This window comes from Salarias fasciatus, chromosome 22 (genome assembly GCF_902148845.1).
Source record: "Salarias fasciatus chromosome 22, fSalaFa1.1, whole genome shotgun sequence".
In the NCBI taxonomy this organism is placed as follows: domain Eukaryota; kingdom Metazoa; phylum Chordata; class Actinopteri; order Blenniiformes; family Blenniidae; genus Salarias; species Salarias fasciatus.
Window position 1 is genome coordinate 16,188,852 of NC_043765.1, and position 18,569 is coordinate 16,207,420.

The window sequence follows — 18,569 nt, forward strand, 5'->3', positions numbered from 1 at the left end:
TCCATCCATCCATCTTTCCTTGAGTTACAGTTGAACGCTGTGCAGCAGGGTGATTGCCTGAGATACTCTGACGGCCTTTAGATACTGGGATGAGACAGACTTTCAGACTTTCATCTCAGTCACAACTGCTACCATAATCAAAATAAAGCTCATTATCATATTTGTCCTGAAAGATAATATGAAACCTGTATTTGCTTGAAATGTAAACACATTTTTTTAAGTTTTTTTTTTTTAATAATGGATGTACTCTGATTTCAGTTGAAGAGTCTACAAATGAAATATGACAAAGCCAAGATGCCAGCCATTTATTTCACCCAAGAAAAAGTAGCCAATCCTAAGACATAGATGGGTGGAAAACACAGATTGCAGAGTAAATAAAAACAGTGTATTAATTAAAGCTGCAAGCGGCAGTGGTCGGGACCGAGGCAACCCACCGGCCCGCGATTGAGACCGTCCTCGTACCTTGCTGACTGAAGTCCAGGTCACTGGGATCCTTGCTACTCCATAAACATCCATTTTCATGAGTTTACCTCATTTTCTGTTGCAAAGGGGCTTTTATTTTGAGGGAATTTTGGGCTTTTGTTTTGGATGGAAAGGTAGTACATGATGTCATTAACAATGATTAACCCAAAATTTTCCATTAATTTTGTTTTAAATGTCATTTTTTTGCAAAAATTGTACTTTTCTTTTGAAGGGGGTTGAGACTCTTATTTTGATAGTCAGGTCTCCTCCACTCCAGCAAACAAAGAAATATCAATTTTTTTGAGGTTTTTAACTGTAATTTTTCTTAATGAGCTTAATGAGCAATTAATTTGAAGTGATTTTTAGCCTTTTACTTTGAAAGGTATGAATTTCTAATTGCTAAAAATATATATAAAAGCTTTTAAGAGTCACTGAAAGAAGGAACTGACTGTCAGAGTTTGATTGACAGCTGCTCTCAGTGCAGTGACTGCACTGTACGCCCATATATGGTCATGTCAGTTACATGCAGCTAGAGTGCGAGACGGCAGAAAAACACAGTTTCTCTTTGAGAAACAATTGCTCCAGAATCCATTCCTGTTGGACAAAACTGCACAAAAATGTTCTCATTTGATAGGAAAATTAGTTGTCTTTCAGTTGGTGAGGCTTTCAGAACAGTCAGACTTTTAGTTTAGACAGGAGAGCCCTCAGTTTGTGAGAAGCACGAGCTTTTCCCCCATCCAGCTCCATTATAACTGACAGCAAAAAAAATGCAAAAAAAAAAAACCATCCAGTCCGGGCGTGCGTGCCAAATTTATTGAGTTTTTGTGCATGTTAAGGGGGTCAAATTTGGGTTGATATACGAGGTCAGTAAAAGAAGAAAAAAAAACACCGAAGAACAATAGAGACCTTGCCCTATGGGCATGGTGGCCCCCGGGCTCTGTCCCTATTAAGAAACGGACAAAAAAAACAATCGAGACCTTGCCCCCTGGGGCTCGGTCCCTAATAACAGCATCATTTTCACAGGAAATCACATTTTGTTTCTTTGTTCTCTGTTGCAGTTTATGCATTTTCCAATTTATATTTACTAAACTCATGTCAAGAATATGCAATGTGTGAAAAGTGGTAATACCATCAATTTATTAAGGATTCGCCCGTAACTCAGTAGAAATATTGCAGTACAGTGTCACTGTCACTGCAGATTCATCTAAAAGTCCACATTGTTTCCATTAGAAAGAGTCAGTGTAATCACTTCAATGCAACAAAACTAAACCAGGAAGGCAGATGATCCAGCTGAATATCTTCACAGAAGTGCAGTTGTTTCTCCACAAGGCTCTCTTGGTAACTTTGCAAAGAAAAAGAAATATTATGTAATTGATGGGGAATTACATGACGGAAGCACAACTTTTATTCCAGCAACATAGACAGTCTGTATATGATTTTCCATTATTTATTCACTTCATCGCAAACTAAATCATACCTGATTTGTAATTGAATAACATGATGTATGGTGGATGTATTACAGCAATTCGAACAGATTTGCAGCTACAATGCAGCTTAAACAGCATCACACAGAAAGGACAGCAGAAGAAGAAAAATGAGAGACAATACTCACAGCTCAACTGGACTCCAGTGCTGGGAAGAATCTTTGCTGTTCCTACTTTGCTGCCTTGAAGTGACACTGTTGTTCTGCTCCAATAATCTACACTGAAGCTGCTCTAAGACTGCACTCACTTAGAAATCAAGTAGGTTTACAACCATTATTTCATTTCAAGACCCAAATGTACCAAAATAGAACCAAGATCATTTAAAACTAATACAAAGCAGTAACAGACGTCTCCTTCACACTGCTTACATTTAATAATAGAATTGGTAACACTTTACTTGAAGCAACCCGGTATAACACACTATAAGTAGTTTATAAACACTCATAAATTATCATAATGCTTTAATAACTCAATATCAGCTATGATTATTTTTATTAGTTTTATTCACTGTTTATTTGGACAATGAGAATCACACTGACACCTGAATCCCATGAAGATTCATGGCCAAGTCCAGCAGAAAACCTGACAACAAGCATCATTACAATCAGCTATGCTGAAGCAGGGAGACATGGAAAACATGCAGGACTACGGCCCTCAAGGACTGGAGTTTGACACATGTGCTCTGAGAGACACCTGTCTCCAGGGGACACCACCCTTTAGGGTGTCCCCTCATCAGACCTGTTTACTCAATGCACCTGTGTCATTTGTGACCGGTAACAAAAAAGGTCTGTTTTTCAAGTCGTACATTTGCAATTTTAGGTTGTTTTTTTGTTTGTTTTTTTTAAAGAAAGGGGGAATCTCATCTGATCGTGACACAAATATGTCTGGTCTCGTCTCATGAGCTGAGTGTCTTGTCACACTATGTGTGAATGAGGCCTAACGAGAACATTTTTGTCTGGGCGTTGTGTGGGAAATGTTGTGCATGGTAATAAAAGCAAGTCAAAATTATAGCTTTGCTTGTCAGGTATGAATGAATGTGAAAATGAAACAAACCGTTTTTTCAGGGGAGTTATATCTTATAACCATAGAGACACAACTCTGAATAATCCTCTATTGAAAACAGGAAACAATGGCGACCACAATAAATTCATGTGCTTTAACCAGAAACTTTCAGATATCTGCAAAGTACAGTGCAGTTTAATTTTCTATTTGATTTCAATATTGGCCATGAAATTGATATTATTGTAAACTTTGAACTTTTATGACCTTTTACTTTATGTCACAGTACGACACAATTACATGATAAGTTATATCCATCCATCCATCACCTCACCCGTCGTCTACAAATGTGACTTGTGTTACAGCTGAACACCGGCAGGCAGGGTGATTGCTGTTTACCAGAGAACACCAAGACTGCAGATCCACCTCTGGCCCCCTGTGTTCTTCATGGATAAGAGCAGGTTCACACTGAGCACATGTGACAGAGCTGACAGAGTCTGGAGACACTGTGGAGAATTCTACTGCCTGCAACATGCTCAGTCCTTGATGGGTGTGGGGAGACATTTCTTTGGAGGGCCATACAGCCCTCAGTTGCTCGCCAGAGATACCCTGACTGTCTTTAGGTACTGGATGAGACTCTCAGACCCATTGTGAGACCATCTGCTGGTGCGGTGGGCCCTGGTTCCTTCTGATGCATGACAGTACCAGGACTGACATGACTGAAGTGTGTCTGAAGTTCCCTCATGATGAAGGCATTGACGCTCTGGACAGACCGTCTGTTCTCCCAGACCTGAAGCCAATCAACACATCTGGTGCATCACGTCTCGCTCCATCCACCACCAACACGCTTCACCACAGACTGTCCAGGAGTTGACTGATGTATTAATCCAGGTGTGGGAGGAGATCCATCAGGAGAACATCCACTGCCCTCATCAGGAGCGCCCAGTCTCTGTAGGGAGGTCACACAGGAACATGGAGGACACACACACTGCTGAGACTCATTGACTTGTCTTGAGGAATTTCAACTGAAGCTGGATCAGCCTGTCCTGTGATTTCCATGTTCATTTTTAGAATGATTCCAAATCCAGTCCTCCATGGAATAACAGGCTTGATTTACACTGATCATTGTTTTGTTATTTTGTTCTCAGTGTTTTCCACTATGTAATGAATGAAGGCTGTCAACTGGAATATTTTAATTCACTGAGATTGAGGATGTGTTATTTCAGTGTTCCCTTTATTTTATGTTTTCTGGGCAGCAGTCTGCCATACAGCAATCTCCAAATGCAAATACAATTTTCTCCAACAATATTTATCTGACATCCTGAATAAATGTATCCATCTTTAAAGTATTATTAAGATTCCCGTATTTAGGCTGATCGCTTGAATAGCTGACTGAAATATGCTGCAGAAATAATTTATACAACATCCTTGAAATAAGAGCAAAAAGGTGGAAAGGGACCACAATGAACTGAAATGTCAATATGCTGGCTTTGCTTTCTTGGCGATTTGAAAACTCAAATATCCTGCTGTCTTTGATGTGGCAGCTGCAGTAAAATTTGTGATTTGCTGCCATCTAGTGACAATTCCTGCTTATTTTCACTGAGATGGAGATAATTTATTTGACGTATTTGCCCACTGAGCATTTTTCTGTCTAAATGACGTCTAAATGTTTCTTGTACGTCTAGTCTAAAATTGGTCCACAAGCGGTCTAAAAATTAAAGTTTTTAGCGGTCTAAGCCGAGACGTCTTTTAGTTGTCTAAGCATTAGCCGTCTTTTTAGCTGTCTATCAGCTGTCTATTAGCCCACTACAGTCTGTACGCCTCGTCTCATCTTAGACGTTTAAAATAACCACTAATATAAGTATATTGTAGACGTCTAAACTTAAAGAGCAACTAAGATTTGAATTTCGTAATTGGCTAGATGATGGCATCCAACGCACGTATCGCCCACGCCCCTGCATCCATCGTACGTCATCGAGTACAGCCCTATATAAGCAGATGCCTCCCCGAGTCGGGCCAGAGGGAGCGATCTTTTTCATAGCGATTATCAGATTAGCATTGTTTTAGCATTAGCATCATTTTAGCATTAGAGTTAGTTGGTTAGATCTATTTAGCGTACGTGAGCAGGGCATGCCCGCCCACCAGCCAATCATCATCGTGTCTTCATCACCCCCCCCCCCCCCCCCCCCCCCCCCGGCATTCCCCTCTCTCCCCCCTCCTCCCTCCTCCCTGCTCTCTCCTGCAGCTGATGTGTGCGGCAGAAGCGGACACTCGCGCTTCATTCAATCTAATTGTAGTAACGCGCCACTTCATATTCTTAGTAACGGTAACGGCGTTGCAACGATGGGAAAAGTAACTAATTAGATTATTCGTTACTGAAAAAAATAACGCCGTTATTCCCGACACTGCTTGTCAATGACTAAAAGTTTTTTTTCCACAAATCACACAAATTTATTGTGGTCGCCATGGTTTTTTGTTTTCAGTAGAGCATTCTACATTGTTGTATCATATGGTCCGATGATGGAAATCCCCTGAAAACTGTGTGTTTCATTTTTTTACAATTGCTTAAACTCGATTTTGAAAACAGGGCTCGGAATTTCAAAATACTACACACAATTAGCCCAACCACACACACAATATGGAAAACACTTCAGATCCTGTGCAAAATGAAATACCATTGTAAAAACTATATACACATTTATAAAAACCATGCTATGTTACCATATAAAATACACACATTTCATAATGCTTAGTTCTGTTTGAACCAGTTACACACTGCTGTGTTTAACTTAAACACTTTTGGTTGTTCTACCTCTGGACCTCTCAGTGAATAGATTACTGTAAGTGAGGTACACAAATGCAAATATACAACATTGTAAATTCAAACACATCACAAGATCAATGCTGCAGACTTTTCAAAATATTATTTGATTTTTTTCATATAACCACATTCAGTTAACATAGACAATCACAAGAAAACATATCCCAACACTGTAAACCCACAAAATAGACAAATAAAAATACTGTACTACCAGTACAGGTTAAAAATATGTAAAGAAAATGAAGAAAACAAAAAGAAATCTGTGTAAAATTAAATGAAATACTAAACATCTCTTGGTCTAGCTGGATCTGGTCAGAGAATTTCATCTACATGACAGGCAATATCTTCATTGGCAAGACAACGTGTGAAGAACCGTCTTGAATGGTGGATCCATCCTTCCACAGCTGCGGCGTCAATTTGGTCACAAGCCTCTTCCATGGCCTGAATGAGGGGCATCTGAGTCTGGGGCCGGAGATCACAAACTTTCCACCGCCATGCCGAGAAAAAGTCTTCCATGGGGTTTAGAAATGGAGAGTATGGTGGAAGGTACAGGACTGTAAACAGTGATGGTGCTGAAACCAGTTCTGGACCAGAGCAGAGTGGTGGAATGACACATTGTCCCAGATGACAATGTAGGGGATCTGGTGCATTTGGTTATTTACTGTGGAGGCTGTGCAAACTGTCCAAACATCTGATCGTTTGATCTGTGTTGTAAGAGCCCATATTGGCATGACGGTGGAGGACCCCAAAGGGTGATGTCACCCCCAAGCTGCCCTGGGACATTACAGTCATTATAGCCCTGTGGCCAATGATGTTTCTCCCCTGTTGCATTTTTATAGTGCGCCAACCTGATCGGTGTGTCTACAATAAACAAATCCTCGTTTCCATGTACCTAATGTAGGTGTTAACCAAAGGCTCATGGGTGTGATGATTTGTCCATCAGTGCTGTGGAATTGCAAGGAAGTGACATCATGATATACGTCTGTGTCTAATGTATACAAGTGTGTTTAGTGTTGCAAATGACTGTATGTATAGTTCTGCAAAAAGTGTGAGGCTGACTTTGTGTTTATAGTGGTGAAACTCTGGTCCTGTGTTTTGCTCCTTGAGTGTAAGGTATTGATAGATATGTGATTCTTTTGTTTTTAGTGTTTTTGCAATCGTAAAAAACTGTCAACACGAAAAGCCAAGATACCGATCATTTATTTCACCAAAGAAAAAGTAGGTAATCTCAAGAGATAGATGGATTGAAAACACAGACTACAGAGTAATTAAAACCAGTGCATTAATAACATGAACAGCATCATTTTCACATGAAATAACATTGTTTTTTCTCTGTCCTCTGCTGTAATTTACGCTTCCCAATGTATATTTACTAAACACAAATCAAGAATATGCAATGTGTGTACAGAGGTAACACCATTAATTTATTGAGTTTTCACCTATAACTCAGTAGAAATATTGCAGTACAGTGCAGAGGCGGAGCGTGGGTCTCAGTACAGAGGGGGCGGAGCATTCTCGATGGGCCCTTATGATAGTAATTTTACCATTCAAACAATACCTCATGCTACCATCAAACAACACACTAATGCTCACTTTTATTGAGCCAAGCAAACCTATATGCCTCAGAAAGCAGAATAAAGTCACAAACCAGTTCACAAACTTGTTCTGAAGAACAAATACACATATGCACGCACATGCACGCACACAAATGCAGCCTGTCAGCTGTCAATCTCAGAGCGTCCGCTGTCCATGGTGCTGAAAACTCATATAAAAAGTCACAGGCTACATCTGTACCATCTTTGATACAGCTTAAATATAAAATGAACACAGCTGGTCTAAAATTACACAGTCTACTCAGATAGATATAGACACAGCTATCTATATCTTTTGGAATTCAGGTATATTAGAAAAAAATAGACTTGGGTCTCTTATAGTTGAGAGCAACACAAGGCACATTCAAATAGGCAGGTGTTCAAGACCACAGCATTCTGATAAAGATCATATTTTTGAAGGTTTCACTGACTCACCAGTGGCTCCGATGTTAGGTTTTGGGTAGTCCCGCTAGCGGCCAGCATAGTGTTTAGCATACTGTTTAATGCTTAATGCCGCACAGCCAATCAGCGCTGGCTTACAGCTCTGATGCATTCATGGACAGTCGTAAATTAAGAATTGGCAAATTGGATCCCACACTCATATGCTATACCTTCTCGCACACACTGCACATTTTATTATAATAATTTATTTCCGATTAAATGTGAACACATCACATGAAATGGGGCCCTGTGGCCTTGTGGGCCCTGGGGCGACTGCCCCCTTGCCCCCACTCTGGCTCCGCTACAGGTACAGTGTCATTGTCACTGCAGATTCATCTAAAAGTCCACATTCTGTGAAAAAGCCAGTGTAATCACTTCAATGCAACAAAACTAAACCAGGACAATTTTTTTTTTTTTCCTTTTAAGGCAGATGATCCAACTGAATATCCTCATAGAAGTGCAGTTGTTTCTCCACAAGGCTCTCTTGGTGACTTTGTAAAGGAAAAGAAATATTGTGTAATTAATGGTGAATTACATGACAGAAACACAACTTTTATTACAGCAACATAAATAGTCTGTATATGATAATGAAGAGAATATGTAGGCAATATCTTCCATATTTGTAAAGAGCATGAACACATTTCCATCGTTTACACACTTGACAGCAATATTTTTTTGTATTTGAACAATATGATGTATGGTGGATGTATTACAACAATTTGACCAGTTTGTGTAGCAGCAATGCAGCTTAAACAGCATCACACAGAAAGGACAGCAGAAGAAGAAAAGTGAGAGACAACACTCACAGCTCAACTGGACTCCAGTGCCGGGAAGAATCTTTGCTGTTGCTTTGCTGCCTTGAAGTGACACTGTTGTTCTGCTCCATAAATCTACACTGAAGCTGTTTTAAAACTGCACTCACCTAGAATCCAAGTTGGTTTAGAACCTCTATTTCATTTTAAGACCCAAATGTAGCCTACCAAAGGAGAACCCAGATCATGAAAAACTAATACAAAGCAATAACACATATCTTCTTCACACTCGCTTACATCTTAATAATAGATTTTTTTTTCCATATCACATTTACTAATAAAGAGGATACAGCACAAAGGAAATTGATTGAACAGTTTCATTAAAAATCATAACCCATGTAACTGGTGTGGATTACATATTGATTCTGCTGTCGATTTGGGCTAAATATGTTTGCAAGCTGGTTTCTATGAAGCTAGGGCTTTTTCCCTGAAAAAGCTAAAAGGAAAAAGGAAAAAGGATTATTGATTGCAATCTGCTATTCAACACGTTGTTTTAATTTTGCAATGCCAAATCATTTAAAATAGAAATTTCAAAGAACAACTTACCCTGCTGTTGAGAGCCATGCGGTGCAGATGCTCTGCCACCGCCGCCGCTGCTGCTGCGGCAGACTGCGGTAATTCTGGTGGGGTTGGTCATGTTGCTACGGCTGCCGAGGCTGCTGCTGCTGCTGAGGCCAACGTTGCTGTGGCTGCTGCCGGGTGTAATGCTGATTTGGCATCTAATGGTGCCGCTGCTCGTGCTTCACCACCATACAAACAGGACCACACAACAATGTTACCACCGTTCAACACCATTTGACATATTGACCTTCATCATGAAAGTGCCATCAGAAATGTTTCTACAAAAAACTAAACAAAACACACACACACACACACACACACACGTGTATATATATATATGTATATATATATATATATATATATATATATATATATATATATATATATATATATACTATCAGTATATAAAAGTGTGTGTGTGTAGATAGATAAATAAAACTACTTACTTTTTCTTCATGGTGTTGCTTCGAGGAGTAAAATCAATTATGACAATGATGCTTCTCTGTCAAACTGACAACATTTAAGCCTCCTGGAAGAAGCCACACCCTCCAACCCACAGCCACTGAAAATCTGGTTGGGGTGGTTCAATGACTGGCTGACTGCTGGATGGTTTTATGAATGTGAATGTCTGATCATGTGACCGTGTGTCTGAAGTTCCTTCATGGTGAAAGCACTGATGCTCTGGACAGAGTTATTCTATTCTATTCTATTCTAATCTAACAGAAGATTAAAGGTTAAAGTTGTTAAAGATCCAAGTGTGCAATCATGGTGTAAATTTCATGGCCAAAATTTAAATCAAATAGACGCGTACACTGGTAAGATGGAGATGGGGGCAACATTCGACCCATTAACCTGTAATCTGCCTTCGTTTTGCGGATGACTCAAAGTTTTTGTTTTGCAGAAACGCATGAATTTAATCTGGTCGCCAATGTTTGCTGTTCACGAGAGAATTCGTCAGGGTTTTGCCAGGCCAGTCCAATGTTGTAAGTCCCCTGAAAACTGCTTTAGCTTAATTCTCATTCATTCATGTCTGGAAAACAAAGTTTTCATCTGGACTGACTTTTATGAGCATTCACAACACTCCCTACACACTCACAAATACATTTTCTCACATATTAGCACAGCACTTTCAAGGACTTTGATCAACTGTGTTTGCAGTCCTGGATTCTCAGCACTGAGGTCTTTGCAAAATATATATTAGACAGACATAAATATAATCACGAGAAGAAGATGCATTTATCTGTGCACAATGTTGCTGATTATACTCAACACCAAAGGCCTCTTGAGGCTGAAATGACTGCTTTGTACTGGCATAAATGTAAATCTGACCATTTCATGCTCATCATTATCAGGGAGCAGCAGACTTCACAGAACCAGTTCTGACAACAGACGACACACACTCATGTCAGAGGTCAGATTATGAGTTTCATCAGAAGACAACATTTTCAATGGAGCTGTGCTTGTGTTTTGTTGTCTGTTGGTCTGTTGTGTTTATCTTCTTCTTCTTCTTATGCATAACACGAAGAAGAAGAACAACAACAAGAACAACAAGAAGAAGAAAAAACATAATTGTACCGAAGGAAAAGTGTTATCCAGTGCAGGAGAATGATTGTCGTTGTGATCAAACATGAAGAATTGGTTCTATCAGGTCATCAGGTTGAACTTCAATTTGTACTCAGTCTAAAAATTCCATTGAGGCTTGTGGGGAATCACTAAGACCTAAGAATTTGACAAAAACAAAACATTAACCCCCCACAATTTATCAAAACAGCAAAAAGAGGAGCAGTTATGAGCACATTGTTTATGACAGAGTGAGACTGACTTGAGTTGCTGGTTTGCTGGTTTGTACAGCAGTTTGTTTGACATGTTGACTCAAAGTGTGCACACTCATGAACCTGCACGTACATTAAAGTTGTTTATCTTACTGTGGTTTATGAGGTGCTACCTCTCTCAAAATACTAGATCCGTCCTTAGAAACATGTTAAATGTCCACAACAAAATACCTCAAAGAATGTCAACGATCACGTGTTGCAATGAAAAGTCTGCTTCATACACACAGCATGATGTGTACAATAGAAGACATGTTCATGTTTGTGGTGTTTACCAGCTAATAACTTGCCACCAGCTCATCAAATGTGGAAATGCATCAAAATGTTTATGAGAATTCTTCCTTTCTGCCCACCATTGCGAATGAGCTTCGAGGATGTTGGATCTGTTTAAAACTCCTTGGCTTTGAATTTTTCAGAATTCAGTGGTTCTCTGTTAAAGAGTTCATAAATTTATTGCAATATTGCAACAATCCCACCAAAAATCAGTCTGAGAAAATCATGTTTGACTTTAATCTTTTTCCGAAAAGCAGCATGAAGCATTTTAAGTATTTGTGCCTTGAGCTGTTGACATTTAGAAGGAAAAAAAACAAGTGTCCAGGTGGGTTACACAGTGCAGAATTCAGGTCTGAACACACACACACACGCACGCACGCCCACACGCACGCATGCACGCACGCACGCACGCACGCACGCACGCACGCACGCACGCACGCACGCACACACACACACACACACACACACACACACACATCTTTTCTGAACACTTTAAGTTTTGTGTTTACATTTTAATGCTTCTCTGTCCTTCAGGTCAGTCTGTGTCCAATCAGATGATTCCTGCTGGAGCAAACGCCCAGTCGATGGCCTTTCGACACCCTGAAGCTCCCAACGGCATGTGTGAGAGCACTGTTCAGTTTCCACTGGGGTCAATGACACACTGCTGATTTTATTTGTGTATGTTTACTGACATAAACTTTCTTTGTTGATTGTCTCAGACCCGTCCTCACAGCCTGATGGGATAGCTCCTGCTCAAACCAGCCCTCCATCATCCAGTCACAACTAAACTGGACAACAAACAGTTTTCTTTCAGCTTAATAATGTCGTCTGTCCCATCAGTGCTGACTTGGTTGAAAAGATTGACAGGAATGTCAGCACAAGTGATGTACCGGGTTAACAGCCCAGCTTGTCTTTTGTTTGTGAAATGTGTGTGTCCTGAAGTGAGAGTCGAGGAATCTTCAGTTTCATCCTGACTCATTAAAGTTGCTTTTATAAGAATCTCATTGTGTTGTGTTGATCTTTAAATGCTTTCAGTTTAATTGTGTTCCACCACAAAGTGTACAAGGTGTGGTGTTCATGAAAATCATGTCAAAACAAAACAGAAAGAATCATTTTAAGACAAGACAGTCTGACAGCAATGATTATTTTGAATGAAATCGCAGTGGTTCAATCTCCATGTTTCCAAAATACATTGCATGGGATTAGTTGTGTGAATACAGAACATCGCTGGAAGGTCTCTCGTCTTTTTTATCAGCTTATCCTTGGTTCCAGCTCAGATGTGAAGCCAGATCTCCAAATCACAAAACCCTGTTAGCTGGTGGCGACAGGAGAAAGTCAGAGGCTGTTTGTGTGTGTGTGTGTGTGTGTGTGTGTGTGTGTGTGTGTGTGTGTGTGTGTGTGTGTGTGTGTGTGTGTTTTCTTTAATACAGCAGTTAGAGCTGTTGAGGGAAGTTATTTCCTCTGGAAGTACCGTGACATTACACTTCATGTGAGCAGTGAAAAACAAACAGAGAGGTTATCTTTGAAGGTTTCCTGCTTAAGGAGTTGCTGAAAAAGTATTTTGAGGAAAAAATACTTTCGTTCAAGCATCATATGGTTAAAAATGTTTCTGATTTAAAGCGACACTTGACAACTTTTCAACCTTAATAAAACATTTTAATATCTTTTTGTGATGTTACATCGACTTACAACTAGTTGAATGACCCGTCTGTCACAGGCTGAGGGCGTCAGAATTGCTTTCACTTGGACTAAGCAACTGTGAGGAGGGTGGTAGGAACCCTGCACACTAAAAAACTCCAAATGTGCAGACTGCTTTACGGCATGGTCTCCGAGGAGGGAAGCTACATTTACCAAAGTTAAAGGGGCTGTATCATGCAAAATTCATTTTTTGTATGTTTTAACATGTTATATAGTTATGTACTCACCAAAAACACCCCCAAAGCATTTTTTTTCCTTTGTGCCTGCATGTTTGAGCTTTCCTCGTGTTTGTGCTGCTCAGAGAGGCAGCCCCTCCCGCACCCGTGAAAACGCTCTGTTTCCCACGTTCACGTCACACTGTGAAGATGGCTCCCCTGAGCCCCCCTCCCGCAGGCCCTCGGCAATCAGCGTTGCCGCTTTTTTCTAACGCTGATTACGGAGATAAACTTTAACCGTCGTCTGAAAGCAACAATCAAGCAGGAGCAAGAGTCTGAAGGGTCTGCGCTTGTTGAGTTTCTAACAGGAAAAGACGTTTTTGCGTGTCTTTTTGTGTAGAGAAGCTAGAGCTAAAGAGCTAAAGCTAGCCAGCATATTTGTTTTGAAGCACTGATTGGTTGAAGCACGCTGTCAGTCAAAGTCCACAGGGGGAGAGGCAGGATTTTCAGTGAAACAGAGCGTTTTCTCTTCCGGGTTTCAGAATTAGCTCCAGAAAATCTTTTATTTCACACAAAATTACTTTTCCTTAATGCCAAAATAAACTATTACCATGTTAATGCCATTTCTAGGGTTTGGACTAGCTAAAAAAGCATGATACAGCCCTTTAAACATTTATTTTCAGCATCATGATATAACATTGTTTAGCCACCATTACATTCATTACCTCGTCGCTATCCGTCCTTCACACAGCCACTGGAAACAAATGTAGGCGAGTTCAGTCCCACAGCATGCCACCGGGAGCAGCATTTTACGACGCCACACGCTAGTCCTCATAGGAACTGGAGTATTCGTTCAGGCAAAACACTACCGCTTTTGTCCACTGGTGCTGCCAAAATCAACGAAAACTGAAAGTTCCTTAGTGTCGCTTTAACACATATTACAACTGTTGAAGATATTCATTTTGGCTTTTATTTCATGTCAATTTAATATTTTGTGCAAGATTATTTGGATGTTGTGTTCATGACTTTGCAGGGATGTAAAAATATTGAAAGCTGTATCTTCAATGCGGAACTCTCATTTCTGTTGACAGCCCATGAAAACAGATTGAATCTAAATAACTTTTAATCTAAGAATTATTATGTCATGCTTAAAAACAGACAAAAATGCACAAGAACAAAATTCATTTTGTGAAACGTAACTGATGAGTGTTCAATGTCTGTAAAGATGGAAAAGATACATTGAGTCTCTTTGTTTGGTGTGCAACAGACTTCAGAATTGGTGTGCGAACACACACACACACACACACACACACACACACACACACACACACACACACACACACACACACACACACACGCACACACTCACACACACACAAGAGTTACGAATGTAACTACAGTTCTATGAATCCCTACTGACCGCCAGAGGCTGTGCTGAAATCACTGGAATGACGTATGCCAACTTGGTCACGAGGAATCCCAGGGACCCACCTCACTGAAAGCCTCTGCCAGGCCCAGGATCACCCGCAGCAGATGCGGAGGCACAACATCCAACTCGTAGAACCTGGAGAAGGCAAAGACCAAGAGGCGGCAGCATACAGTTCATCCAGGGGCACCCCTTTTACATCTCCTGGAGTACTGTCCGGTCTCCTGGTGTCTCCTCCATGCTCTGGACACTGTGCTGACAGACAGCTCACACTGATGTGCCATCCTGGATGAGCTGCACTACCTGAGCAACTTCTGAGGGTTGTTGACACCACCTCATGATTTTTCCAGGGCTCAGAGTAATGACAAAATGCAAAAGTGACCACAATATCAGTCAGAATGGTGAAGTGGTCTTCTGTCACCACCTGCAGAACCTCACCTTTATAGGGCCTCTCTTGCTATTTATTTTTCATTTCTACCTGTCGTCTGTTCAAGTTGCACGTCAGCAGGTGTTGTGTATTTGTCATTCCTGGCCCCCTGTTATTCACTGTGGCATGGCACTGTCTCCTCTGGATGAGCTGAAAAGTTGTTGCATTGAGAAAAACTGTGATTCAAGAGTCTTAGAAGAAAAAACAAAGGACGAGAACTTATTTGTTTTTGTTTCACATAATTTGCTTTTGATCCAAGTCCATAAAAGGCTAATATTAGAGCATGCAGGCATGGGAAATGTTGTGCATGCTATTAAAAGCCAGTCAAAATTATAGCTTTTCTTGTCAGGTATGAATGAGTGAAAATGAAACAGAAACAGTTTTCAGTATCATAGGACCATAGCAACACAACACTGAAGGATCCTCTACTGAATACAAGAAACAGTGGCCACCACAATAAATTTGTTTGTTTTATGTAAAACAAAAACGTTCACTCATCTGCAAAGTAACAGAAGAGTTTTATTTTCTATTTGATTTCAATATCGGCCATGAAATTGATATTATGTAAACTTTGATCTTTCATGAAATTTTACTTTATGTCACAGTACGACACAATTGCATGATCAGTTATATCCATTCATCTATCCATCCATCCATCCATCCATCCATCCATCTATCTATCCATCCACTGTACCCGACATCCACAAGTGTGTGACACTTGAACACCGTGCAGCAGAGTGATTGCTGTTTGCCAGAGAACACCAAGACTGGCAGATCCACCTCTGGCCCCCCTGTATTCTTCATGGATAAAAGCAGGTTCACACTGAGCACATGCCATAGAGCTGACAAAGTCTGGAGACGCTGTGGAGAATTCTGCTGCCTGCAACTTGTTCAGTCCTTGATGGTGTGGGGAGACATTTCTTCGAAGGGCCGTACAGCCCTCCTTTGCTTGCCAGAGATACCCTGACTGCCTTTCGATATCAGGATGAGACTCTCAGATCCATTATGAGACCATCTGCTCTAAAGTGGGCCCTGGTTCCTTCTGTTAATAGCATCAGGACTCACGTGGCTGAAGTGTGTCTGAAGTTCCCTCATGATGAAGGCATTGACACTCTGTACAGACCTGTCTGTTCTCCAGACCTGAATCCAATCAAACACATCTGGTTCATCACGTCTCGCTCCATCCAAATCCAGACCTCCATGGAATAACAGGTTTGATTTACATTGATCTTTTTAATGTTATTTTGCTGTCAATACATTCCACTACGTAATGAATGAAGACTGCCAACTGCAATATTTCATTCATTGAGATTTAGGATGTGTGATTTTGGAGTTCCCTTTATTTTATAACTTTTTGGTAACACTTTACTTGAAGCACCCAGTATAACACATTATAAGTAGTTATAAACACTCAAAAATGATCGCAATGCTTTATAACCCACTATACAGGATTAGGGTTAGGTCCTGGCATTGTGATTATCTATGAATGTTTATAACTATGGATACACGTGTTATAATGGCATTATAATGCTTTATAAATGTACTTATAATGTGTTATACAGGGGGGCTTCAAATAAAGTGTTACCATATATATTTTTCAAGCAAAGACATGCTTTATGTTGTCTTTCAGGACAAAGATGATCCTGAGTTTAATTTTAATTTTTATTATGGTAGTAGTTGTGACTGAGGTTACACGAACGCTGCACAATATGAAAGTGTGTGTGTGTGTGTGTGTGTGTGTGTGTGTGTGTGTGTGTGTGTGTGTGTGTTTACACAAATTTGAAGTCTGTTGCACACCAAACAAAGACACTCAATGTATATTTTCCATCTTTACAGACACTGAAAACTCATCAGTTACGTTTCATAAAAAGAATTTTGTTCTTGTGGATTTTTGGCTCTTTTTAAGCATGACGTAATAATTCTTAGATTAATAGTTATTTAGATTCAATCTGTTTTTAAGGGCTGTCAACAGATATTAGAGTTTCGCATTTACGATGTAGCTTTCAATATTTTTACATCCCTGCAAATTCACAAGCACAACATCCAAATAATGTTGCACAAAATATTAAATTGACATGAAATAAAAGCCAAAATGAATATCTTCAACAGTTGTAATATGTGTTAAATCAGAAACATTTTTTAACCATGTGATGCTTGAACGAAAGTATTTTTTCCCCAAAATACTTTTTCAGCAACTCCTTCAGCAGAAAACCGACAAAGATAAACCCTCTGTTTATTTTTCACAGCTCACATAAAGTGTAATGTCAATGTACTTCCAGAGGAAATAACTTCCCTCAGTAGCTCTAACTGCTGTACTAAAGAAAAGTGCACACACACACACACACACACACACACACACGCACACAAACAGCCTCTGACTTTCTCCTGTCGCCACCAGCTAACAGGGTTTTGTGATTTGGAGATCTGGCTTCACATCTGAGCTGGAACCAAGGATAAGATGATGAAAAAGACGAAAGACCTTCCAGCGATATTCTGTATTCACAACTAATCCTATGTAATGTCTTTTGGAAATATGGAGATTGAACCACTGCGATTTCATTCAAAATAATCATTGCTGTCAGACTGTCTTGTCTTAAAATGATTCTTTGTGTTTTTTTTTTTTTATGACATGATTTGCATGAACACCACACCTTGTACACTTTGTGGTGGAACAAAATAAAAATGAATGCATTTAGAGATCAACACAACACAATGAGATTCTTATAAAAGCAACTTTAATGAGTCAGGATGAAACTGAAGATTCCTCGACTCTCACTTCAGGACACACACATTTCACTATCAAAAGACAAGCTGGGCAATTAACTCGGTACATCACTTGTGCTGACATACTTGTCAGTCTTTTCAACCAAGTCAACACTGACGGGACAGACGACATTATTAAGCTGAAAGAAAACCTTTTGTTCTCCAGTTTAGTTGTGACTGGATGATGGAGGGCCGGTTTGAGCAGGAGCTATCCCAGGCTGTGAGGACGGGTCTGAGACAATCAGCAAAGAAAGTTTATGTCCGTAAACATTAATTAATTCAGTCATTCATTCATTTTCCAAGCTGCTTGTCCTTTGCATGGTCATGTGGCTGGAGCGCTTGTGGGGGCACTGGCTGTAGCGGAGCCAGAGTGGGGCCAAGGGGGCGGTCGCCCCAGGGCCCACAAGGTCATAGGGCCCTGTTTCATGTGATGTGTTCACATTTAATCGGAAATAAATGATTATAATAAAATGTGCAGTGTGTGCGAGAAGGTATGAGTGTGGGCTGGAATTTGCCAATTCTTGCCAATTCTTACATTACGACTGTCCATGAATGCATCAGAGCTGTAAGCCAGCGCTGATTGCCTGTGCGGCATTAACGAGTTTTTTCTTTGCACTTGATCTGAACTCTTTGGAGGGAAGTTAAACAGCAAAAATGGAAAAGAAAAAAACACCAATCTGGCACATTAAAGAGTAAAGCAAAAGAGAGAAAAGAAGTTGGTTGCTTCTTGTCATCAATTAACGTCTTACTTTTCATCAACATCGCACCATGGCCGCTAGAGCCCAACAACGCCGGTGAGGTGACTGGAGACAAGACTATGCTCGCC

The 18,569-nt window shown here is 40.3% G+C and overlaps 1 long non-coding RNA gene across 1 annotated transcript; it reads right to left on the reverse strand.

The window, feature by feature from the left end:
• Positions 1-8,031: 8,031 nt before the first annotated feature.
• On the reverse strand, positions 8,032-9,345 carry LOC115409895 (uncharacterized). The gene is made up of 3 exons (XR_003934030.1): positions 9,158-9,345; positions 8,606-9,047; positions 8,032-8,290 (listed from the first exon to the last, which is right to left on the reverse strand). It is a non-coding gene; the product is annotated as an uncharacterized LOC115409895 (long non-coding RNA).
• Between the last annotated feature and the right edge of the window lie 9,224 nt (positions 9,346-18,569).